This window comes from Dipodomys spectabilis, unplaced genomic scaffold (assembly GCF_019054845.1).
Source record: "Dipodomys spectabilis isolate Male_0828 unplaced genomic scaffold, ASM1905484v1 ptg000297l, whole genome shotgun sequence".
In the NCBI taxonomy this organism is placed as follows: Eukaryota; Metazoa; Chordata; class Mammalia; order Rodentia; family Heteromyidae; genus Dipodomys; species Dipodomys spectabilis.
In genome coordinates this window covers 12,831,532-12,857,160 of record NW_024870974.1, presented here as the reverse complement: position 1 = coordinate 12,857,160, position 25,629 = coordinate 12,831,532, and the positions used below count along the sequence as shown (strand labels likewise).

The 25,629-nt window shown below is 34.5% G+C and overlaps 1 protein-coding gene across 1 annotated transcript in view; it reads left to right on the top strand.

Annotated features, from left to right (window-relative positions):
- The window catches only part of Ccser1 (coiled-coil serine rich protein 1), a 389,496-nt gene that overhangs the window by 153,969 nt on the left and 209,898 nt on the right, over window positions 1-25,629 (top strand).

Below are 25,629 nucleotides of genomic sequence, written 5' to 3'. Positions count from 1 at the left end.
GTCACTGGATTCCCCTAACTTTGGGTATTTGAACCACATTGAATGTCAGTTTCATTTTGTGACCTCACCTTAGGGATCTGGAGAAGTCACTACCTTCACCCTAGTTTGGGAGACCACACTTCTGGGTTTCTGATTTTGCTTCAGTGATCTAAAAAGCATTAGTTTATTTTAGCATAAACTTCTTAGCCTATGCTTGTTTTGCATTTAATATAGGATGTAAGTTACTCTCCCAATTATTATTAGTATTGTTATTAGTATTAATATTGTTATTAATTAGTGCTGTCCTGGGGCTTGAACTCAAGGCCTGGTCAGTCCCTGAGCTTTTATGCTCAAGACTAGCACTTTATTACTTGAGCCACAGTTCCACTTTGGCATTTTGGTATTGAATTGGAGATGAAAGATTCAGAGATTTGTCTTCCTGGGCTGGGTTCAAACTGCAGTCTTTCTGGGTAGTTAAGATGGTAATACTTCACACTACTTAAATATATGATACCTTAAGTGGACTTGCTTGGAAATAACCACAAGAGGAATTTGTGATCGATGGCAATATAGTTCTCTTTTTAGTTCTTGTTTCTCTTTTATTGGCGCAATAATAATTGTAGAAAAATGTTTCGTTGGGGGTATTTCTATACATGCATATAATGTACCTTGATCGAGTTTACATCTTCTATTCATCTTTCTAATGACCCAAATTGCATTTCTTGATCTTGTGCTACTTGCTGGGAGTATGTCCAGTTGTGAAAATATAGCAAGCTGCAAACTTGGAAGATATCCCTCTGTTCCTTTGCAAATATACCTATGCTCAGTAAAATATGTTAAATCACAAAGATATATATTGTATTTATTTTGGCCACTTAAATTGTAGACTCACGTACATTCAAACTTGACCTTAAACAAATCGTAGATTCTTTTCCCCATAATGACTGAGAAGAATTAAATTTGTGGTGCCAAATATCATATACATGGACACAAAACCAACTGGAATTAAATGGATAGAAATGCAACACCTGCTACTAATTTTCCAGAGACAATAGAGAGTAACTTTCATGTTCTTTGTGATGTTCCTTGTTATTTGACCACTACCTTAACTACCTGGACACATCTGGTATTTTTTTTTATTACACTGTGTTCTAAATTGTTTGCTCTTGGCATATTTTCCTACTGGATAATAAGCTCATAAAGGCAGTGTTTCCCAGAACGTGCTCGTGTTTGATACTCTTTCTGAAATCAATTAGAAAATCCATTAGTGTTATGTCTGTTCAATAATATTGAATCAAATGGAGCAATATATATATTTGATTGCATGAAGATATTCAGTGTTAATATTCTCATTATAGAGGAAAGAAAGTCTAACTACTTCATGAAGTAATGATTGTAATTCAGTTTTAATACGATCTAAAAAGTGAAAACAATTGAACTGCTTTTAATATAGTCTAAATTTTAGGTTCCAATAGCCTCTTTTGCCTAATAGGAAGAAAATTACATCTCATATTTGCCATTAGAGTGTGCAAATGTATTTTCCTGCAATATGCTTGTGAGTTTAAATAAGTTACCTGTGTGTTCGTACCGTGGACCTGAAATTATTTTAGATTATCCTGCAGTTACTTATCAAAACTGGTGGCTACTTACAGGTCTTTTCTTCCAATTTTTAGATGCATTTATAAACATTCTTTCTATCCTGGATGTACATATAGCAAACAGAACTTACCATCTCTTCCTTCTGTTACCCTAGTTCAGTCTAAGACTTTTCTATATTTAGATTTTACTCTCTCATTTAAATATTCTCCCTTGACAGTACCATTAATTCATAGATATTTCATTAGTCCTTGCTTTGGGGAGTCAGAGGGACTTTGATTAAAGTTCCCAGTGTTGCAGTTGATTACCTGGATATTGCGGATGTTTTTCCAAGTTCTTTGTGCTTTATGTTTCCGGTATATTAATTGGAGTGATGCCACCAGGTTTACTGTCAGGGTTATGTGACGGGTGCTGGTGATGACCTGAAATTGAATAAATCACAAAGGGTCAGTGCTGTTGTTCCTGCTGAGGGAGTCTTCAACTATCAACATTATAGACAAGTGTGGACACCCATTCCTTTCCTGAAGACCATCTGAATGAATGCAAGCCCAACCATTAACGTAGTTGGCCAGACTTACCTAACTAATCTTCTCACTACAATCACTTAAATGTGTCTAAAAACAAACTTAGAGTCAGCTCAGTTTCTCTTAAAATCTTGACCCTTAGATTTAAAAGCTGAACTCCATCTGCAAGGGTAGGGAATGTCTGACTGTGTGGGCCATATCAAGCCTGAGAAATCCTCTCATCTGCACGCTCCAAGGCCACCACAGGTCAGCCCTCCAAGGAGATGGCTAATACACAAGGAGCCTTGGCAGAAGAAGGCTCTTCCACTTCTGCAGCTACCACACTTAAGAAAAAATCTTGATGTTTTTCTTCCCCACATCTCACGTTCAGTCCATCGAATGCAAATGAGCACCTCATAAAATGTACATAAACGGCAAACTCCAGAGGGAATGGGAGACTTTCCATGTGTGGTTTTTCCATGTTCTTTTGTGTTTTATTGAACAAAACAAAAAGGTTGTTGAAATCTGTATTGTGACTGTCCGTATTGTGACTCTGTGTCTGACTTGAAAGGTTTTTTGTTTTTTTGGGTCCGGCCATGGGGCCTGAACTCTGGGCCTGGGTGCTGTCCCTCAGCTCTTCAGCTCAAGGCTAGTGCTCTACCACTTGAGCCACAGCACCACTTCCGGCTTTTTTCATGCAAGGCAAGAGCTCTACTACTGAGCCACCTTCCCAGCCCGACTTGAAAGGTTTTTAAAGGCTATGGCAAAGTTCAAAACGGAAAGGTGCAAAAAGGAAATAAAATTATTACATTGCTTTTTGTCTATAGTTTTCCATATTTCTTTTTTCTTATATTTACACTCAATTTCATATACGGAAATTCAGGAATGCTGTGCGATTTGATTTATGGGTTCCGTTTGTGGAGATGAGGCATCACCTAACACGCTGGCATTCATTGCTGGTGCCGCAACACCTCCTTGGGGTGGTTCATGTTGACATGATGGAGGGACACAGAGCTTCTTCTGAAGGTCGTTGTGCCTAGTATTTAGTACGAAAATCTTATTGTTAACAAATCACTAGCAGCAACCTAATTTATTCTTTTTTTTTTTTTTTCATTTTGTCGGTTGTGGGGCCTGAACTCAGCCTGGGTGCTGTCCCTCAGCTCTTCAGCTCAAGGCTAGTGCTTTATCACTTGAGCCATAGCACCACTTCTGGCTTTTTCTGCTTATGTGGTCCTGAGAAATCGAATGTATGCAAGGCGAGCACTCTACCACTGAGCCACCTTCCCAGCCCCCCTAATTTATTCGTAAAAGGAACTTAAATCACCCTGGTTAAAGTTCTAGCCTCCTTTTACGGTTTATCTGAATAAATTATGTATACACTAAATCTAGAAAAGTTTAGTACTTTCTCAAATGCTGCTTCATAAACTTAGTAGTTGCATTGGAGGCATACCAAAGAATATATTATTAGTGGTTTTCCAACTTCCTTTTTACTAATTTCAGGGAGACGTACCTATTTATATTTTCAGGAAGATAGCCATCTGCTAATTTCAATCCACAAAAAAATAGGTAATTGTAAAGTACTTGTCTAACCTTAGCACTTGTGCTTAGAAATGAGAATTTTGTGGTGATCTACAAGTGCTGTGAAACTCAAGTGTTGAATGAGAGAGATGGACAAGAATCAATTAATTTCAACAAGATATACAAAAACTGTAGCTGTGAAAAATGGCAGTAGTGTTTCAGTATGTCTGGCTGTGGGGTTGTATGGGAAGGAGTATAAAGATAGCCCTGAAGGTCAGGAAATTGTCCCAGTGGTTCATTTGGTTTCCAGCTGCAACCCCTTCCTCATCACCAAAATTCAAATGAGACAAAGATTCATTTCTACCAGGAGTCTATTCTTCCACAATCCCTGTGCCCAGAATTTCCTGCTAAGGGACCGGGTATTCTCACCTCTTCCTTGTACATCTGTGGCCTATGGACTAAAGAGGAACAGATAAGTACTCTGGTGCTGGACAGAATCCCAAAAGGCAGCTGAAGAATTCACCTTTACGACTTTGAGGCCCTGAGTGTGCAGGAAGAACTATGAAGCAGGAAGGCTAAGTAAGCTGCTTAGATTTGGAGTCAGCAGAGCTCTCCCCAATGATGTCACGTGTGAGGGATTAGTTAGTATCTTTCCACATTTTCCACCATCTCTGTCTCCTTATGGAAGATAAGATGTCATCATTGGCTGGTTTCTAAGAGTTAAAAAAAATTAAAAACTTGGCTTTTTTTCAGGTATTATGTATGGCTTAAAGAAAACCAGCAGATTTTGAGGCAAACAGGAAAAAAAATCATAGAAAAACTGTTGTCCTTGATTGATAGCGTAGTTATTCCGTCTTTCTTCTGTTTATTGCTCCTCAGAGAATCAAAATATTTGGTCCTTTGAGGAGTCAATCTGTCAAGTCAGGAAATCCTATTGTAACATTTGCATCTGGTTTGACAATTCTTCTTTGTGCATAGAACACACAAGTGCTGCTTTTCAGAGGAGTTAGGACAACCTGATAAGAGACTGTAGTACTCCTGATAGTGTAATACAAATGTAAATTTATCAGATCACTGCAAAAGATGGCAGGTGCACTGCCAAGGCTGTAAAAACAGCTTGGATGTGTCAACGAAGGCCTGTGGACAATTATGCACACACACACACACACACACACACACACACACACACACATATCAAGCTATGGAGAGATTCTGTTTTTATCTAATTGAAATACTTCATATTAGTGCCATCTTCCATTTAGACATAGCTTGTGTTTGGACAATGGCTGTATTGCCAAATACTAATTCCCTATTTTTCCTTGTCTGAGGAGAGAGTGACTACCAGAAATCTGAAATTTTATCTCTACTTGGCAAATAGAAGACATGGAACAAAGATTAATCTTACTGAAATCAAGTATGCCCTGCACAAAATAAGGACAATAGTGTGTGTGTGTGTGTGTGTGTGTGTGTGTGTGTGTTTAGCATTGTTTAAAGTATACAGTTTTAAAATGTGCAATACAATAGTAGAGGATACAAAAATAAGAAGGAACAATACAATTCTAACAGATTGAATATCTCTGTGTAAGGAAAATGGGTGAGGATGAGGATAGGTCTGTAAAATTAGATGTTGCATGTGGAATGCATGGTTTTGTTTATTTCTTCAAATAGAACCTGAACAAATAGGTGATTATTTGTTCTTCTTTACGTGTGTGCCAGTGTTGGAACTTGAACTCAGGACCCGTCACTTTGGATCTCTCTTCCATTCCATTTGTTTGTGTGGCTGTTTGGGGATTAAGTACCATGATGTTTTTGTTATTTAACACTATAAAATCATCGTGTTTCTTTAATTCAAAGAGCTCTGAGTCTATTTCCACATTATCATTTAGATATTGAATACTTGATATTTGAAGATATCCCACAGAGCTCCAAATTGTAAATTTTATTGCATAGGATTGAAAGTTTGTTTTAGCAAGGAGCCTGAAAAACAAGCAACTAGACTTTAGATGGGGCAAGGCTCTGTGTCTTTAACACTAGTGCTAATGCTTGTAATCAAACGCTGTTAATACAGAGAAGTCACAATGAATAAAATCTAAACCCAAACATTTAAAATGTGACAAAGCTTACATACGTTTGTATGGCTTATTGAAGGATCGGTATTAAACATTAATATACTCAGAGCTCTTTGAACTGAAGTATCTCTATGATTGACAAAAATCAACGTTCTTATAGACTAATTGATTCCTGTGTAAATTCCTATATTTGAACACCTCTGTTACAGAAACTACTGGATGGAATTGCAATTGTCTACATTCTTCACAGTTGTTCACCAGACACTAAGCACAGGTTTTGTTTGTTTTGCATTGCCTTATTAATTAATGTATTTTTTGGCAATCCTGAGTTTTGAAATCAGGGCTATGGACTTGTGAGGCATGCAATCTTCCACTTGAACTACATCTTCCTCTCTTTTTGCTTTTATTATTTTTCCAGTAGGGATCTTTTTTTTATTGCCCAGGTCAACTTGGACTCCAATCCTCCCATTTATGTTTTCAACATAGCTGGGATTACAGATAAATGCTGCCAAGTCCAATGTTTCATTGGTTGAGATGAGGTCTCATGTACTTTCTGCCAAGTCTGGTCTTGCACCATGATCCTATTCACCTCACCCTCCTGAGCAGCAAAGATTATGGGATGTGAGCAACTACATCTATGTAAGGATACATGCCTCTTGAGAACAGATATTTTCTCTCAATAGATGTGTGTATAACATGCATTGCATTTATGATATACAATGTGTGTGATACACAAGGTATGTTATATACATTATATATAATATATCACACTATGTGATATACAATGTATGTTATATACATTATAATTTATAGTCTATAAAATGTGCTCAGTATAAATTTTGTACATTGTATGTGTTACATTTTCTTTGCTGAATACAAACACATATTTTAAAATATTTGTTTACTCAGCAACCATAGTCCATATTAAGTGTCACACCCTATCTTAAACTTTTACATACATGATTTCACATAGTCTTTCCTATAATATTTTATCATCTTCAGGTTAAAAACTCAGAAATCACGGGCACACAGAGACTAAATTGACCAAAAAGATACTTCATGAAAAGAATGAATCATATTTTCTTTTCAGTTACTTTCATTATAGCACTTTGAATTTAGCACAGTATGTAATGATTTACTTTTTAGTTCTTTTCATAGGCTTTTACAACTGAAATTGTGGATGTCATTATAAACTAATAATGTTTAAGATGATTAGCATTTGAAAGTCAGGAGAAAAGATAGAACTTAAGTAAGCAGTTCTTCTCTGTAGATTATGATATCTTAATCAGTACCTTTTAATGTATGCATATATTTCTATTCAAATAAGCCAGGAAGAAAACTTGATTTTTAATGCTTTGATCATATTCAGTGTCATTTATTTAGCTACGTATCTTTTTGAACTTTTTGTTAGTTTATCTTTTTTCTTATATTCTCTTCTTTGGAACTAAAACTACTTTTATTAAGCTCATGTCAAGGTTTAAATTATACATCTTGTCTTGTAATAGATAGGCATATATGTATAGAGAAATATATGATGGACAAATAATTAGACTGCATCTCAATCTATCCATTTAAAATGTCATGAGATTTATTAGATATCATAGTACAGTGAACCAAAATAGAGAATTATTAAATAATTTAAGTGTTGGACTTATTATTTTTTATTTTTTTTAAAAGAATTAAGGTTAGTATTCTTCCTGTAATTGGGAAAGAATTAACAACAATCATAGTTCTTTGTGGATCTAAAAATAATAATGAAGATTCACAGGAAAGTTAAACACAAAGACAACACTATCCTGTAATTTTATAACAATAAATTTATTAAAAGCATCATGCGACTTTTTTGTAGGACTATCATAGGATGAATTAAGCATTTTAGAGGTTGTGAATCTCAGTGCTAATTGAAATCACTTGCAATCTATAGAATCTTTTCTGAGCCATTTCAACTGCATTTTAATATAACTGAGTTAATATATTTTTATTTAAAAATTCCTTTTTTAGGCTAAGATGATCAAGATATAATGTAATGAAATGTTCTTAGCTACCACCGATATAGGGTAATTTTTAATCTAAAAAGACTAAAATTTTTTTAATGGGTATTGAGTTTTTATAGCTATTATTATTATTACTATTATTATTATTATACATTACCCTGTGTAGCTTATTCTGCTGACATTCTATTCCAATTATAATTTCACTTCAGGGCTGATTTATTACTTCACTCTTATTAGAGACTTTTATCTTCATTTTATTCCCTTAAGTTATATTGGGATGGTTGAATGTTCAAAAAAGGAAATATACTTGCACTTCGAGAATTTCTAATAAATATGTGGTTGCATGGTATGTAAAATAACTTGTAAAAAAATATTTCAGGCCTGAGAAAGTAACTCAGTGGTAGAGTGCTTGCCTTGCATGCATGAGGCCCTGGGTTCGATTCCTCAGCACCACATAAGCAGAAAAAAAAGCCGGAAGTGGTGCTGTGGCTCAAGCGGTAGACCGCTCACCTTGAGCTGAAGAGCTGAGGGATAGCGCCCAGGCCCAGAGTTCAGGCCCCATGACTGGACCCCCCAAAAAATATTTCAGAGCTAAGTAGGTAATGATACTTTATTGAATTAAGTAATAATCTCTTCTTATGTGAAATATCAAGAAAATAGCCAAGTTATAAACTGCTAGTATGTAAATAAAAGATATGAATTGGAATCATGGTTCCAGCTTTTCATAGAGAATGTCTGTCCCTTCATAAATCATTTAATCTTTTTGTTCACTACAACTTCATGTATAATGAAGAATTTAATATAGGCAATTTTTATGATTTCATAATCTCTTACTTTGTCATTCTAAGTTTTGCTTTGAGTACTTTTTTGTATTTTGAAATTTAAGTAACCAATGCAAATTAGTATTGATGAATTCATTTTCTTAATTTTTAAATAGTTGTTTGACAAAAAAGACAAAAACCCTATAGGACAGTGCTCAGGCCCCCTGTATTCAAGCCTCAATATCATACTGAAGAGAGAAAGACAGAGAGGAGAGAGAGAAAACAAATACAGCAGTGGTACTCACTAGACACCCACAACCTGTGGGTGTGGATTGGAGGGAAAATCAGAGCGAGCAAGGGAAGGGGTGACATTATCCATTAAGAAATGTACTCATTACCTGACTACGTAACTGTAAGCCTCATATTATCACCTTTATAATAACAATAACAAAGGAAAAAGAATTATAGGAACTAAAAAAATAGTTGTTTGATTTAGAAACTATTCTAAATTCATCACATTCAACTTGTCAATCTAAATGTTTTCTTTTCTTAGTAATGCTTTGTGTTTTTTTTTCTTACTCTATTCCATCATAAATTGATTTAACTGAATAATGTAATGACTAACATATTTGTGTGGGTGCTAAGAGTCAATATTAGATAAGTAAGATGCACCGAATTACATGTTTATATTCCTTTTCTCTCTTAAGGGTATTATTTCTATTGCATTATAACCACTTAACTCTGAAAGTAATCTCATGGACTGGATGAAAATCCACTTTGAATGGAGTAGTGTAGCAACACCAAGCAAATAATCTCCTTTTTGTCATTTTGGAAGTGATACGTTTTAAGAGGAACACCTTATTTAGCTAAAACAATAAAATTAAACAGAAAATTACTTCATTATATCAAGCTCTGTGCACATGCTTTTATTATCACTTACTTGGAATAAGAAACAAGATAGGAAGCATCTTAAAAATGAATGGAATTTTACTTTCAGAAAGTAGACAATATAAGAAAATTGTAGCAGGAAGTTGCTTACTGATATCTGACAGCAATTCGATGATTAAAATCTAATGAGGTTTTCCTATGTCTCACATCATTAATTACTGGCAGTTTAAAATTTCTCAAATGGCAAATGACTACCATATGAATTTAAAACTGAATACTTGATCAAGTTTTATGGTTATATGATTAATGTGCCACAAAGAACTATTTTTCCTTCTGATTTTAGAAAGAAAAAAACAACTAATTAAACTGGAATAAGTTGTTAAATCTACTGTATAGTCTTATCCCAGTTATTGGTCCTGTTTCTTCCACACCTGGAGCTAACATGGAAAAACAAAACAGAATTTACTACTTTCTTCTACTTAAAAGTAGCTGGAAAAGATTTATTTTCTTCAAAAACACCAAAATAGGACTGAGAATAGAGCATGTCACAACATCTTAATAATATGACCAGAAAACTTTACATGTCCTTTGCTGACCCAGGGGTTCTGGAGATAATTCTCTAACCATTCCAGTGCTCTACAAAAAAAAAAAAAAAAAAAAGCACCAGGCAGATGGCTCACACCTGTAATCCTGCTACTCAGGAGGCTGAGATTTAGAGGATTGTGGTTTGAAGCCAGCTCAGGCAGGAAAGTTCGTGGTGCTTTTATCTCCAGTTAACAGAAAAAGCTGGAAGTTCTGATGTGGGCCAAGTGGTAGAGCACTAGCCTTGTGCAAAATGGAGCTCAGGGACAGCCCTAGGGCCCAGAGTTCAAGCACTAGAACCAGAAAAAAAAAAAAGAAAGAAAGGAAATGAAGAACAGAGCAGAGGGCAGGCAGCTGGTGATATGCACCACTTTATACTAGGCTCTAGCCATTTCTTTTTAGAAACTTGTTTGATCTGGAGTATTAATGTATGTATTTTCATCTGTATTAAAATAAAGGATAAAGTTTGGTTCTAGTCCTCCACTTAGTCTGTGTTAACTGCATTAATGTCCTTTAGAGGGTGAGAATATTTTTACATGTGCTTCTTCCCAATCAATAATCACTTTGATTAGTAGTGATGACTGTCTAACTCAAAAATATACTAAAGACCAAAAAAAATCTAAAAAATTAACCCAGATCAAAGAATATGAACCTATTCAGAGTAATTCTTCATACATTTTTCTTCTCTACCTATTTTCCAAATCTATGATGATTTTATACGAACCATACATTTTTAAAGATAGCTGTTTTATATACTTATGAATTATTTGTTCCACTGATAATAAGCAAACTTTCCATTTTCATATCAAAGTTCAGAATTCGGAGTTCGTTAAACGTAATTTTTGCCAAAGACAAGGGTCAAATGGAGAGTGTAAACAGCTGTTACAAAGGATTCTCCAAGGAGAGAGGTTTTCCACATTAGGTTTTCTAGTTCTGTATATTTAACAGCCTATGCCTCTTTGATGTGTCTAAAAGCATCACAAATTTACATGGTTACTTGTGAATTTTATGCCCTGTGACCATCTCACCAGTTTAAAAAGAAATCATTTAGGTAAAACATATTTATCCGGATTTACCCAAATATTAGCTAGCTTAGAAAGGGCCCTTTAGCACCTAGTATTTATTCACCCTGAAACCAGCGGCTATATTGAGATACCCAGTCTTCCATCTTTTTCTCTTGGATGTAGTGTCCCTCCTCATCAGATTCCCATATGATCTCGTATGCCTCCAAAGTGACATTCTGCCTATATTCACATTCCTCCTTTGATCTCAGCTTCACAAACTCAGAGATCTTTCAAAAATTACAGCTCTTAGCAATGAAAACTAAACATATCCTGCAGGCCAGGAATTAGCTTTCTATGCCCATCCTCTTCCTTTGACCTTTCCCAGTCTTTCTCCTTTCCCTCTCTCCTGACATTGGAAGAGAAGCTTTCAATACGTCCTTTCTCCTTTTGCTCCTGCCTTGAATCTATACGGTTTACTTTTTGGTGGAATTGTTTATCTTTCATACTGGCTAACTTCTATTCTCCTTTTGTGTTAAAGGTCACTACTTCAACTAAGCGGGCTCTGTTTTGTATTCTCCATTCTGTAATTTTTCTTTACCTTTTTAAAGAAATCCATAGAAACAACAAAATCAACCTTTAGTTTATGTGAGCTATAGCTTCGCCCCTCCCCCTCACCCCTTTACATAAGTTACTTACACTGGTGTCCTTAAGGCCCTGTAATGTCTCCCTGTGGGCTGCATCTCTCTGGATACTGCTTTCCCATTCTGCCTTCCAGAAAAGTATCTCTCCACATTGCTCTCTAGCATCCTGTAAGCATCATGCTCACTCCAAAGTTGCCCTTTGAAAACTTGTGTCAAGAAGTGAGGGTTGTCTACAATGCTAGTTTTAATGTCTCTTGCAATAGCAATATGCCTGTATGGGTCATGAATGACATCTGGTCTGAGCCTTGGCTGGTTAGACAAACACCATCCCTAGTGATGTGCTTGTCTCTACATCCATGCGTGCATCGATGCCAGGAGACACACTGAATTTGCTAAGGGCTTCGGAGAAATAATATTTTCTTGGTAAGAAAAGTCTGTGTGGGATGGCCCAAAGTTACTGAGGTCCAGACAAGACAATGATAACAACAGTAATAATAAGGACTTCATCGTTGTTCTTTCTTCTAAAAACAATATGTGGTCCACTTTCCTTCCTTCATGGTATGAGTTTTGTCTGTGAAGACAGTGTGATTGGATGGAGTTGCATCTTGAGACGGTCAGAATGTAACTATGGAAATAAACTGGTAAGCAGGAAAGAATAACAACTCACTCTTTATACTCTGGACTTGGCGTTAGATCTGAAACAGTTATCTTTATATTTCCAGGCATTTTAGTAAAGGTATTCTGTAGCATGCTCACTGACATCCAGCCTTTTCTGTTAATTTTATTTGAGAGAGAAACTTAGCTTTTAACTTCAATCATCCTACAGACATCATGAGAGAATTTGTTCTCTCTCACACACATACACACATGCACACAATAAGCTCTTGAAGTAGGTCATGAATCAGTTTCCCCCAAATGTCTATAGACAGCCCTCATTTTTCTCTGTTTCCAAACCTCTTCTCCCTACACTATTGCTTCTTTAGTAGTTAGTTCTTTCATAGTTTCTTGCACGTGTTTTGAATTGATGAGGACTGTGTCTTTATTCTCCAGTATAGTCTACAACACACTTGATTTTAGGAGGCATTCCATAAGTGAATGAGGAATTACTGGCTCAAAGATGAATACTAATCAAACCATCCTATTTGGTTATATTAAAGGCGTGAAGGGTTCATCATATAAAAAAAAAGGCGGGGGGGATTGGCCTGAGGAGATCGTGTCTCTGTTATCATTTCCTGTTAAAATTTAAGATGAGTGGTTGGACTAAATGATCACTTTAGTTTTCTCAACTTTTCCAGATATTTAAATAAAGAACTATGGTACCTCCAAAGATAATATGGATAAGAAAAAATTCTCTGAATATGAAACCAGTGAGTATGTTGACTAATATTTTGGGAATGTGGCTTAGTGGTAGAGTGCTTGCCCAGCATGTATGAAACTCTGGGTTCGATTCCTCAGTACCACATACACAAGAAAAAGCCAGAAGTGGTGCTGTGGCTCAAGAGGTAAAGCACTAGGCTTGTGCACAGAGAGGCTCAGGGACTGAGCCCAGGCCCTGATTTCAGGCCCCATGTCTGGCCAAAAAAAAAATGACCAATGTTTTACAAGAAATAATGACAAAAAGTCCGAATGGCTAAAATAATACAATATGCAAAGAATGAACTACCATCAGTTTCAAGCATTGAGATTGTATTTACAACTTTTACAAAGGTATAATATTGTGGACAAAACAGAATGGTAGGTTTCAACATTAAAGCCATTTTATAGGAATATACTAGAATTTCACAGAAGTCCAATTCTGGCTTTTTGCTGGTGAATTGGAGATAAGAGTCTCAGGAACTTTTCCTGCCTGGGCTGGTTTTGAACTGTGATCTTCAGATCTCAGCCTCCTGAATACCTGGAATTATAGGAGTGCGCTACTGGTGCCTGGCTAAACTCCTCCTTTTTTAAAACACCTTGTTTTGAGGAGTTTGGAGCTCAGCCTGATTGGAGAGTGCTTGAGGGAGGACTAATTTTCCAAGCAGTCAGCTCACTGAGAATATTTTATTGTATTGTGAATTTTAGTTCTCTACAAAGAACCATAAATACAGCAACTTGGATAATAAATACTAGGATAATGAGAATGCCTTGCATTTTATTGAGTTATAGGATTAATAATTAATGATGTGGGTAGATGATTCTCCAAAGTTATGATTTAAGTTTCCTCTGGTTAACAAAAGCTATTTTTCAATTCCCATTTCAAGGAGCCCAGGCTCATGATTCATAATTCAGTGTGTTATAGACGATCATTAAGACTAGTGAATACGCTTCCACATGGAGAGATGGAATAAAACCTCAACTCTTGAGCATGAATTCTGGTGTCTGAATCTTATTAGCAAAGGCCATCTTACTTTAAACTGCCCATGAGACTGGTTCGTCACTTTTCAACTTACCTTGTTTGCTAGGTGTACGGACAGATGTACAGACTAATCAGGTAGCATATGTTGAGAGATGACTTTCTTTTAATATTAAACAAGAGTTTGCTAATCATGGACAAAGTAGGAAATTGTTCACAGCTTGAAATTTATCTTAAGTTCTTGTTCCCCTATCTCAAAAATCTAATGACCTTGCAAATTTGAGGAAGATACAAAGCCTGGGGATTTAGACATTTGGAAAGTTTTGTTCAATTTGTAGATCTGAAGGGATTGTAATAGATTGGTTTAAAGGTAGGAAGTGTGTCATTAGTGTGCCTTAAATAGTAACTAGGCATTTCATTTAAAAGATACCTTCTTTCTCAAATAACAATGAAAATCCTGCCCAATAAATTCACTTCCATTTCTTATTTCAATGTTGTTTGGAAATAATATGGAACAGAAGTAGAAAATTGGACTTCCTGGGTTAGATTTTCATTGCAGTTAATGATCTTTTCCAGCTCCTAGTCTTACTTTATTGATACCTACATCTCTTGTTTTAATTATGGATCCTGGTTCTCCTTGCCTGGTCACTTAATTTCTAGGTTTCTCTTCATCCCCATTTGGTATCGGGGTCTAATTCTTGTTAAGCATTAGCTTTACCACTTGAGCCATATCCTGGTCTTTTATATTTTATGATTTTTCTTTAGTTACTGATCAGATAGAATATTGTATTTTTGCTTGAGAAGTCTGGATTGTGAATCTCTGCATGGTTAGGATGATAGGCATGTATCACCAGTTCCAGCTTTATTGTCAAGATGGGGAATCACACTATCTAAACTAAATTTAGGTCCAGGGTGCCTTTGAACCCTGATCTTCCCAGTCTTTACTTCCAAATAGCATGGTGTGTAGGCATGAACCACACTATTCCTGGCCTTTTGTTCTTGATTTTAATCTTGTTTCAACTTCATCTTGCTTGTGCACTTGCTAGATACTAAAATGATGTGATACTTCCCTGGTGTCCTAATCCTGGTCTAATTTTCTTCCTAGCTAACTTAGTCCACTGTGAAATAAACTTGCTTTTCAACTTTAGACTATTGGATTCTATATGTGAAAGCTACTTTTTAAAAAGTGTTTCTCTTAAGTTGTGTTGAAATAGTTAATAATAGCCTGTGCCTTAGCCAGATACATTAGTGCTTAGAAGAAGAAGCTTGAAACACTCTCACATTTACTATTGTTACAAATTTGTTCAGGGTTAACATAAGCCTTGTTTAGTACCAGCTAGCTTATTGAGATTTGCTGCTTTTGCATTACTTAATTTAAAAATTGACACTTAGCCATCTGCTAAACAGTTACAATTCAATCGCATTGACAGGTATATTCCTTTGTTCTCAAGGGCAGCTGAGAGCTGATTAGAAGCAGTGACAGTATATTTTATGCCAGCAAATATATACATTCTCCTTAACTTGCCAATTCTCTGAAATATGATTAATTATATTTGAGCTAAAGGATGGTCACTAGTTTTCACCTGGATACTTGAAATAAATAGGAATAATAAAGTACTACCAGTAACACAAACGAACAATGATGTATAGCTTATATCATATAACCATTTACTTTCTTTTTTTAATCATTTACTTTCTGTGGTAATGATAAGATTATATAGGGAAGAAGTTATATTTTTAGATATAGATATTGAGTATCCAAGATATTAAATAAAAGGCCTACATGATACAGTATAGAACCCTGGGTTGCTACAAAAATATTCTCTAATTGTGAGGCAGTAAAATCAAGTGAGAGGGAGAAGAAATAATCAAAACACATTGCTTCCTCTGATTGAAAGACAGTCATATATTCAAATGAATTATGGTCAATTCACATTGTTATTTTCCAGGAAAGTTATTTTTCCAAATAATATGTTTTTGCTCAATAAAGTATTACGGTTATCTGTCCCACAATTGGAAATAAATAGAAAACTCTCAAAAGAAGAAATGGGACCTATTTTATGACAAGACTACAATTATTGCTGGAACAGAATTTAGATAAACTTGGTCCAGAGTGGTCAATGAAAACACAATAGACACCACTTGAAATCTCAGCAATTAAAGATGCTGAATAGAATGGCCTCAGTCTCTTTGGTGACAGTAATAGAAATATTAATGATGAGTGTGAAAAGTGCCAAAAAGTTTGTTGTGTTCTCTTCAAAAAATGATCTCTGACACAAGAAAAAGCAGAAAATAGAAAATTTTACACTTGAAATTACTCAATAATATCTGTATTCAAGACTCAGAATTTAATACAAATACATTTAATATGGAAGGTTGACTTAAAGAAAATGGAATTCAAAGCAATAGATTTATCATGGATTAAAAAAATGTTTCACTATGTATACGTAGATTCTATTGTCTTAAATTTGTCATCATATGGTGAGGTATGACTGATTTCTATGTTGCCACATTTATGGATCCCTTAATTTCTTTTTTAAGTCTACATATTGGTAAAGTAAGAAAAGTAACCAAAAATAAAGAAGGAATCAAATGAATTACCATATTTGCTTTTAATCATAACATGTTTTTAAGGTTATGTGTTATATGACATCAAATTTATATGAAATTTAGCAATTACTAGTAGCCTTGCAGGGACAGAGAGTTATATGAATTTATAAGCATAATATATGTGATGACAAAGATAGTTGGCAACAAATAAGAATAAAATTCTGGCTCACATCAAGCAAAGAAAAAATAAGATTGTTCCAGGAGTATTGAAAATATGTGAAACAAATAGGATTGTTTCAGAAGTATGGGAAACAGAAAATGAATGTATGAAATAAAGTATAGCCTATAATGATGAAGTATTTTGTTTTTCAGTTTCAATGAATAAAATAGTTCTTTTCCTTTCACAGACTAATGCAGAAAAAAAAGTCAAAATTGAAGAGGAATTTATTCTTTGTACCTGTCCTGGCCTTCGTTACTAATTCATTTTTACATCATTTTATTCCTAGTGATGAATATATTTGATATTCATATTAATTTCACTAGGAAAAGATAAAAGCTTTCTTAGTAATGAAATGTTGGCCAAGGACCTTGTTACTATTGCAGACTTAAATTTCTGGTTTTGAAAAAAGACATAGAAGTCTTTGATTCTGGCAATTAAATGCTAGGAATATCTATTCAAATGAATTGAGACTATGTTAATCCAGAGGCCATAAATATAGTTATATACACAGGATTATATTAGCAAGTGAGTCATGTCCTTTGGCTTAAGATTCATTGTTTTTCTTTCCTTGACACTTTTTTCTTTGGTCTGAGATCTAGCTTTGAACTACATAGCTGAGACTTTCACTCAATGGCTAGTGCTCTAACTGAGCCATGCCTCCAATGCCTTGTTTTGTTTGTTTGTTTGTAAAGGTGACGTACAGAGAGTTACAGTTACATAATGAGTACATTTATTTTTGAACAGTGTCACCTCTTCCCTCCTGTTCTCCCAGATTTTTTCCCTCCTGACCTCCTTCCCTCAAAAGTTGTATAGTTCATTTTCAACATGTCTAGTGAGTGTCGCTGCTATGTTTGTTCACTCTTTCTCCCACCATTTCTGTGCTTCTCCAAATCAAATAAACTTTTATACAAGACAAAAGGTACAGAAATCAAAAACAGGAACACATGAGAAAACAATACAAAAACACAACGTAAAATAACAAAAAGCCTCTTGTTTCCACTTGTCGGAGTGCATTTCAGTAAGCATCATTTTCTGTGCTCATCTGTACATAGTTTTTGAACCCTTGTGTTCCTCTCCTAAGGATATGCCCCTTTGCTCTCACCATGTGAACATTTAGAGTCCCATTTAACTTATCAGGTCTAGGTGTAAGTTTTTGTCTTTTACCATCCATTGTGTTTGCCTATAGATTTGTTGGCACATTCTAATTTCTACACATGACAGAAAATATGCAACCTATGTTTCTTTGGGTCTGGCTTACTTCACATAGTATCATTTTTTCCAAGCCTTTCCATTTCCATACAAATGGTGCAATATCATTCTTTCTGATGGAAGCATAAAATTCCATTGTATGTGTGTATGTATATATGTATATTATGTAAATATATATATCACATTTCTTTGATCCATTTGTTGATTCCATGTCTTGTTTTTTTCCTTTCATTTTTGGCTTTGTTGTTGACAGTCTGGATTCATTTTATTTTAGTTTTATGACAGTTGAAATATTATTTTCTGTTGTCACAATGGGAAGCATTAATGGAAAATATCAGTGTCAACATGACTTTGTTAGATGCAAATATGTTACAAGTATAAAAACATATTCCTACTTAGCATGTGTTTCTGAGATGGATATGTTGTTTTGAAAAACGTTGCAAATCTATTTTTAAGAATGGCCTGGCAGATGGAGGAAACTCAATGAAGATTACACTTTTCTAAATATACTTCTGGCCCTTTATATGAGATACATGTTCCCTCCTGTTACATTTCTACCTATGTATCCTACTAATAAGATTCCATTTTAATATACCTAAACTTATTATTTATTTTTTTTTAAATTGTTATCATAAATGTGATGTTACAGAAGGGTTACAGTAACATAAATAAGGTAATAAATGCATTTCTTTTTTGCACAATGTCACCCTTTTCCTCTCTCCCAGATTTTCCTGCTTGTCCCCACCCACAAGTTGTCTTTTCAACATAGTGTCTAGTGATTACTACCAATGTACTTGTTTACTTTTTGTCCTTCCATTTCTCTGCCACCCCTTACCCTCCCAAGGACAGATGAATGAACAAGTAAGACAAAAAGAAAAGAAAACATGGGGCTGGGAAGGTGGCTCAGTGGTAGAGCGCTTGCCTTGCATGCCTGAGGCCTAGGTTCGATTTCTCAGCACCACATAAGCAAAAAGGAAAAAAAAATGCCAGAAGTGGCGCTGTGGCTCAAGTGGTAGAGTGCTAGCCTTGAGCTGAAGAGCTGAGGGACAGCGCCCAGGACCAGAGTTCAGGCCCCACGACTGGACCTAAAAAAAAAAGAAAAGAAAACATAAATAACAACAAAGGAAAAAAACCCTTCTTTTTCCGTTTCCTGGTGTTCATGTTGATAAATATTATTTTATATGATCAGATGCATATAAGCATTGAACATTTGTGTTTCTCTCCGAAGAATATTCTTCTTTGGTCTCACTGTGTGTGAATGTCTAGAGTCCTGTATAATTTATCATGTCCAGAGTATTTTATATGTAGCTTCCTTCCCCATATAAGAGAAAACATGTGTCATTTGTCTATCTGAGCTTGGCTTACCTCCCTCAACATAAATTGTTCTAGGTAGAAACGTTATTATTTAAAAGACAACTTTAGAGGTTGAGGTTTAAATTAATCAACTTTCAATTAGCTAGTAATGAATAAAGAAGTAGATTTTAGTCTTAAACAATTCTATATATTTGTTTGGACCATCTCAGTCATAAAAAGACTATCATATTTGTAAATAGATTATTTGATGATACATTAAAAATTATAAAGCAGAATCTATTTTATAAAGATGAAGATTAATTACTAAAAATCCATGATTTCTATAAACCATGATGCTGTTTGCCTAAGAAGAGCAACATGAACTCTCTACTAGATTTATTTGAATTGTTTTGTTTTAAAAGGTGAATACAATTTTCCTTATCACTATTTTCTTGAACTTTAGGATGTGCTTTAGAAAAAGGATTCACATCAAGTGATTTTCTTTTGTGCTCAAATTTCACAGAACCCATATTTGAATGACTTCATTATGAAACTAGAGTTTCATGTGCCGTGGGGGGTGATTTTACAGACTCAGATACAACAGACAAATCCTCACTGACCTTAAAAACATTAAATTTGTCTGTCAAAATTTCCACAAATATGGTATAAAAGTCTTAACTTAATCATATGAAACCTGAGCAAATCATATGATTTCTCTGTGTTACTATGAAAAGTCTTTTGGGACTTCAAATCATATTCAAATTATAGCTGAATTTATTCATAGTAATATATTAACTTTCATTTTGGAAAAAATAAGTCTCCTGGAAGTCTCATTCCTTCCTGAAATTGCCACAGGTCGCTGTTTAGATGTGATGATTCTTTATACAGTAGCCACTGATTTAAGATGGATCTATATTTTATGTGTGTTGAACTTTGCAATCTTTGGCAAAATCCTCTGCGCTATCTTATGAAGTTGTGCAGAGCGTTCCTTATTACAAAGGCTGTGTTACATTTGTAACTTTCTCATCTTTTCTTGATTCCCTTTCAAAATGACCATTCTTTTTCTGTTGCAACTTGCTCTTAAAAATACTTCCTGGAGATTATTGCCATTATTTACCATGCTAGCTATAGGTATTAGACAATTCTTAATTTAATGGAGTAGTTGGGGAGGTCAGGAAGGAAGGGGTAGGAGGGGAAAAACAAAGGAGGAGGCAATAATGCTCAATAGGAAATGTACTCATTACCTTACTCATGTAACTGTAACCCATCAGTACAGTATTTTTACAATTAAAAATGTATAAAAATAATGTATGAAATTAATAGTTATTTGTAAATGTTTTTAGATGAGAATATTTGTACAAATATATGTATATGTGTTTGTGTGAATAGGCATATGATATGTACAAAAAAATAAAAGTACAGGTAAGAGAAATTTTTAGAACTACAAATTGAGTGACAGATCCAAGTACAACTAGAATTCTTATGCAAGGATAGGAATCAAAGGAGATACAAATATGGAATATAATGATAAAGATACAACAGATAGTAACTAATTTTTATTAAATGATGCTTTTCATCAGGCAAAGGGGAAATATGTTGGTCTTCATTATGACACAGGAGATAAATTCCCAAGTGTTCATAGGTTTTTATCTTCTCAGAGCTGGTGTGGTGACACAGAGCTTGTGCTCTCTCCTTTGCTCTCTGTGTAAGGCAGCTCTCTTCTTCCCCAGAACTTTGATCCACCTGTTACAGCACTTAGTCTTTGTGAACATTCCCAGGTCTAGTAAGAAATGAAGTAATGTTCATTCTGCTTCTACCATCTCTGCCTTGATAAACCTACCACACACACAGATACATAGCAAATATATATTGAATTAGGCTATGAAGAGGCTGAAGTCAAAACATTCTTGTCTTTTCCATGATTCTAAATATGTGAAGTCACCATTCCTGAAGCAATAGCATTGATACAAAACAAACCAGCAAGTCATCAGAAGATAGTATTTTCCACAATAATCATTTAAGTTTTCTTTCTATTAGAAGAAAGAAGAATTCAGAAAAAAATATTTTTATGCTGTAATCAGAGTTTCTGTGAAGCAAACTAAGGAAGATAAAAGCTATTTATGTCTTTTCTTATTTGTCTTTATTTGCAGCTTTAAGTATCATTCTTTATTCATGTAAATTCAGATTTAATATCAGTATTAATATGAAATATTAGCATTTGATAATATCATTACTAAATTAATATTTCTATTAAATATGAACTAGAAAAATAACCAGAATTGGTTGCTTTAAAATATTGTTAAATTAGCTAGGTGCCAGTGGCTCATTCTTGTAATCCCACCTATTGAGGAGGCTGAGATCTGAGGATCACAGTTCAAAGCCACCCTGTCAGGAAAGTCCATCACACTCTATCTCCAATTAACTACGCAAAAAGCTGGAAGTGGTGTCTGAAGTGGTAGAGCATTACCCTTGGGCACGAAAGCACAGTATCCAGGCCCTGAATTGAAGCCCCGGGACTGGTGTGTACACACACACACACACACACACACACACACACACACACACACACACACACACACACTAGTTAAATTAAGTAATAGGTTACAGTCCCCATTCTATATTTCACTCAAATTGTTTTTGGTTTAAATATTAGATATTCTTTCCAACTTCTATAGCAAGAATTCGGTTCTGTTCCTAACAGGGAGCTATGTAGTGTAGGAGCATTTGATATATGCTCTTTCAGTCTTCTTGTCTCTTCAGTAACATTTTTAAATAGTTAATGCATGATTCTACTGCCTATCTTTTATGCAGAATTTTGACATTTAACAAGGAAAATTGAAGAATTAAATGAAGCATTAAGGAATGTGGCTTTGTACATTGATATAAAATGCAAGCCTGAAAGAACACACTAGTTTTGTTCTTTACACTGATTGCTATTTGCTAAAACAGCAGTGATTATCTCCTTTTTGTTTCCCAGGGCAATAAAAGCATAATGGCTTAGAACAAAGCTGAAAAAAAGAGATATGCCATAAGTTGTTCTAATTTTCTTTTCTATCCTTCCTTTATTTCTTACAAATGGAACAAAAAAAGAATGAAAGCTGTACAAGAAAGGAATGGGGAAATAATCAAGAATGATAGAAGGCTTTATATTATACAAACATTATTTGAAGGAAAATGTACATCTATGTAATGTTCCAATGCTTATAATTAATCTCACCATTTTTAGTTTATTTTCCTACATGTAGCATCAATCCCTATTTCTCTTTTCTGAAAGCAGAATTAAAGATGGATTTAAAATGGAAATACCTTTAGAGGGTAAGGAAAAGATACAAATACAAGATGTGATTTACACATTTGACATAATATAGGATGCTCCATTAAAGTGGTATAAAATAGGGTGCTCTATTAAATTTCCAAGGTGCAGTATTGGAGTGAAGAGAAATATATGTGAGATATATGTGAACAAACTATGAAATGGAAATATACGTGAAGTGTATGTGAAAAAATAGATAAAATATATTTTGGATAACTCCATTTACATCCTTTCTTATTCCAGGTGGGACTAATTCCTTTGAGCAGAGTCCTTTGCAGGATCTGAAATTGTAAGAGCCAGATCCTAGTGCTCAAAGTGACTTGCATTGATTTCACTGATTATATTCAGTAGTATAGCTTTGTTTCCACATAAAATTGCCTTCAATGATCATTTCCCTTTTCACAAACATTTGACAACTTATTGAGGAAATTATAACCAATTTTATTTTATTTAGACTTAAAGTATCACATTTAAGCATAAACATATGAATTTTGAAATGAAGACTTGCATAAACTTAATAGATAGTATAAAGTCTCTATATAAAACAAATCACCACTTAAATGTTAATTCATATGAAAATTTGATTTCATCTTGTATCTTTCCATTCAGTATATTTAACTCATTAACTCATATTACCCATCTTTGGAATGGGTAATTTTGAAGGTAACAGATACATAAGCATTTTAAGTATTTAAGGAAAATATAGTAAACGACATCAAATTTTCCTCTCAGAAAAGCATTAGGTAATTGAAATGATCTTTACATATATTGAATTAATAGAAATTAGTGGAAAGTTTCCATTCAAAACTATTTCAGAGCTGGGCACCAGTGGCTCACACCTGCAATCCCAGCTGCTCAGGAGGCTGAGATCTGAGGACTGAAGTTCGAAGCCAGCCCTGGATCTGAGATTTTATCACCAATTAACCACCAGAAAACCAGAAGTGGAGCTGTGGCTCAAAGTTTTAGAGTGCTAGCCTTGAGCAATAAAGCTCTGGGCTGCCCCTAGGCCTTGAGTTTGAGCCCCACCCCCCCCCCAAATAAAAATAAAAATAATATGTGTAAGTATAAATAGGAAGTTACACACAAATAATAAATTTAAGGAATTACATCTCTGGTGGGATTGTTGTTTAAAATCATCTATAAGTGTGCAAACCTATTTTTTTCTTCATTACCCATCCACGCACAATTTACTCTCCTCTCCTCTAGATCTTCTGATCAGCTGAAGACCAGAACTATGAAATGGAAAACTCCACTTACAACCAAATTAGAAGTTAAACTTCTGAGTAATTTACTGTAGTAACATGCCATACTGTGTTGTCCAGCCAGAAATGGAAATCATCTCTTTTTCTGGAGTATTGAGTCTAGGTCCACAGTGACTTGTAAGTCACACCTTAGTAGATTAACCTTGGCCTGACAGTGTGTGTTCACGTGACCCTTATTTTCCTTAAATTAGCTCTGAAGTGCCAGCATCGCCATGCTAGCAATTTAGAAATGCCAAAACAAATCATAGGTTGTTTCCTTTAAGTGCAAAGGTGATGTTCTCAATTTTAAAAGAGGAAAAATATGTATGCTTGTTTATTCTATGCTAAGATGTTTCTAAAATTGTAAAGAAGGAACAGTTCTTTTACTATTATTATTTTGAGGTACTAGGGATTGAACTCAAGGCCTCTTGCTGGCTGATCATGCACTCGGCCACATTTCTGATTCTTATTCAGGCTAGTTTTTCTTTTTTTTTAATCTCAAATTGCGAACGTTATGGCCACTATCGGTTATAAATATTTAGTTAAAATGGAAAAAGAATGAAATTTGTGCTGGGAGATATGAATGCAAAACATATCCCAAGAGATATAATTTCCTGTTTTATTTTAAATAAAGTATAAGTAATCTCTTTCTGTGCCTAATTTGTAAGTTAACTTTTATCATAGTCGTGTATATGTAGGAAATATACATCTTATATATAGTGCTATCTATAGTTGCAGGAACACAACTTTCAGAGAGAGAGTACTGACATATTGCATAATTTGGAGTGACTTGGTTTGATTCAAGTCAAGCACCATTTTTAACTTTGGGGGAAAAAAAACATTGATTCAAATGAGTTTTAGACATTAACCTCTTTATTTTACTTTTTTTCCTGCTCACTGATTTCATGATGATTATATTGAGCATCATTACTGGAACTATTTTTTCTTTCTTTTCCTCATTTCTTAGTTTTAGCTCTGTAAATTAGCTGCAGATGCTGACCTGAGATGGATTCATTATGATGTTTAATTATGAGTAGTTGAGTAGGTCAGTTTACCATTGAATAGCATATTTAGATAGGTAAAATATGTACTTTATAGAACCATTAATGTTACAAGTAATAATATGTGCATTGAATATAGCAATAATTTTGTCTTAGAAATTACATTGCTATCTCAAAATCATAACTATATTTTATAGGAAATCAAGATTAAGCCTGCATCTAAATGCAATTAATGCCCTGTACTTGTAGTAATGTCAGGTTTTTCATGCTTTATTAATCTCCCAGTATGTTAGAATTTAAACAGTTCTCTTCTAGATGTGTTCATTTACACTGAAAAGTAATATATCATATTGAATGACTCCTTAAAGGACAAATGCAAGCAAAAATAAATGAAATGGAATAAATACACCCTAGAATATGCAGCAAAATTCTCCATTACCAATAATGTCATACATTTGTAATCTTTATGCTTATTCTATTCTTTTAGGTATTTATTGCTTTTTAACCTTCTCTGAAATTCAACTGAGATCAATAAAATTATTAAATGGTTGTCTGAATAGCTAAAATATATGAAAGTATTTTTCTATTTCAGGATGAAATAGTTTTCTAAGACTAGTTATTTTTAAATTGGTAAAAATTGACATTCTGTTTCAAGTTATGGCCACATTAGCAAATTATTAGCAAAGTAGGAGCTATTATTTTTATGATTTTATTGTGAAAATACTGTACAGAGGGGTTACAGTTACATGAGCAAGGTAATAAGTACATTTCTTATCAAGCATTGTTGCCTCCTCCTTTGTTTTTCCCCTACCATCCCTTTCCTCCCAACTCCACAACTCCACTCCACCCCCCACCTAAATTGTAAAGTTCCTTTTTCAACCTAGTGTCTTGTACATCTCATTGTTACAATGGGTCAACCTGTATCCCTATTTAAA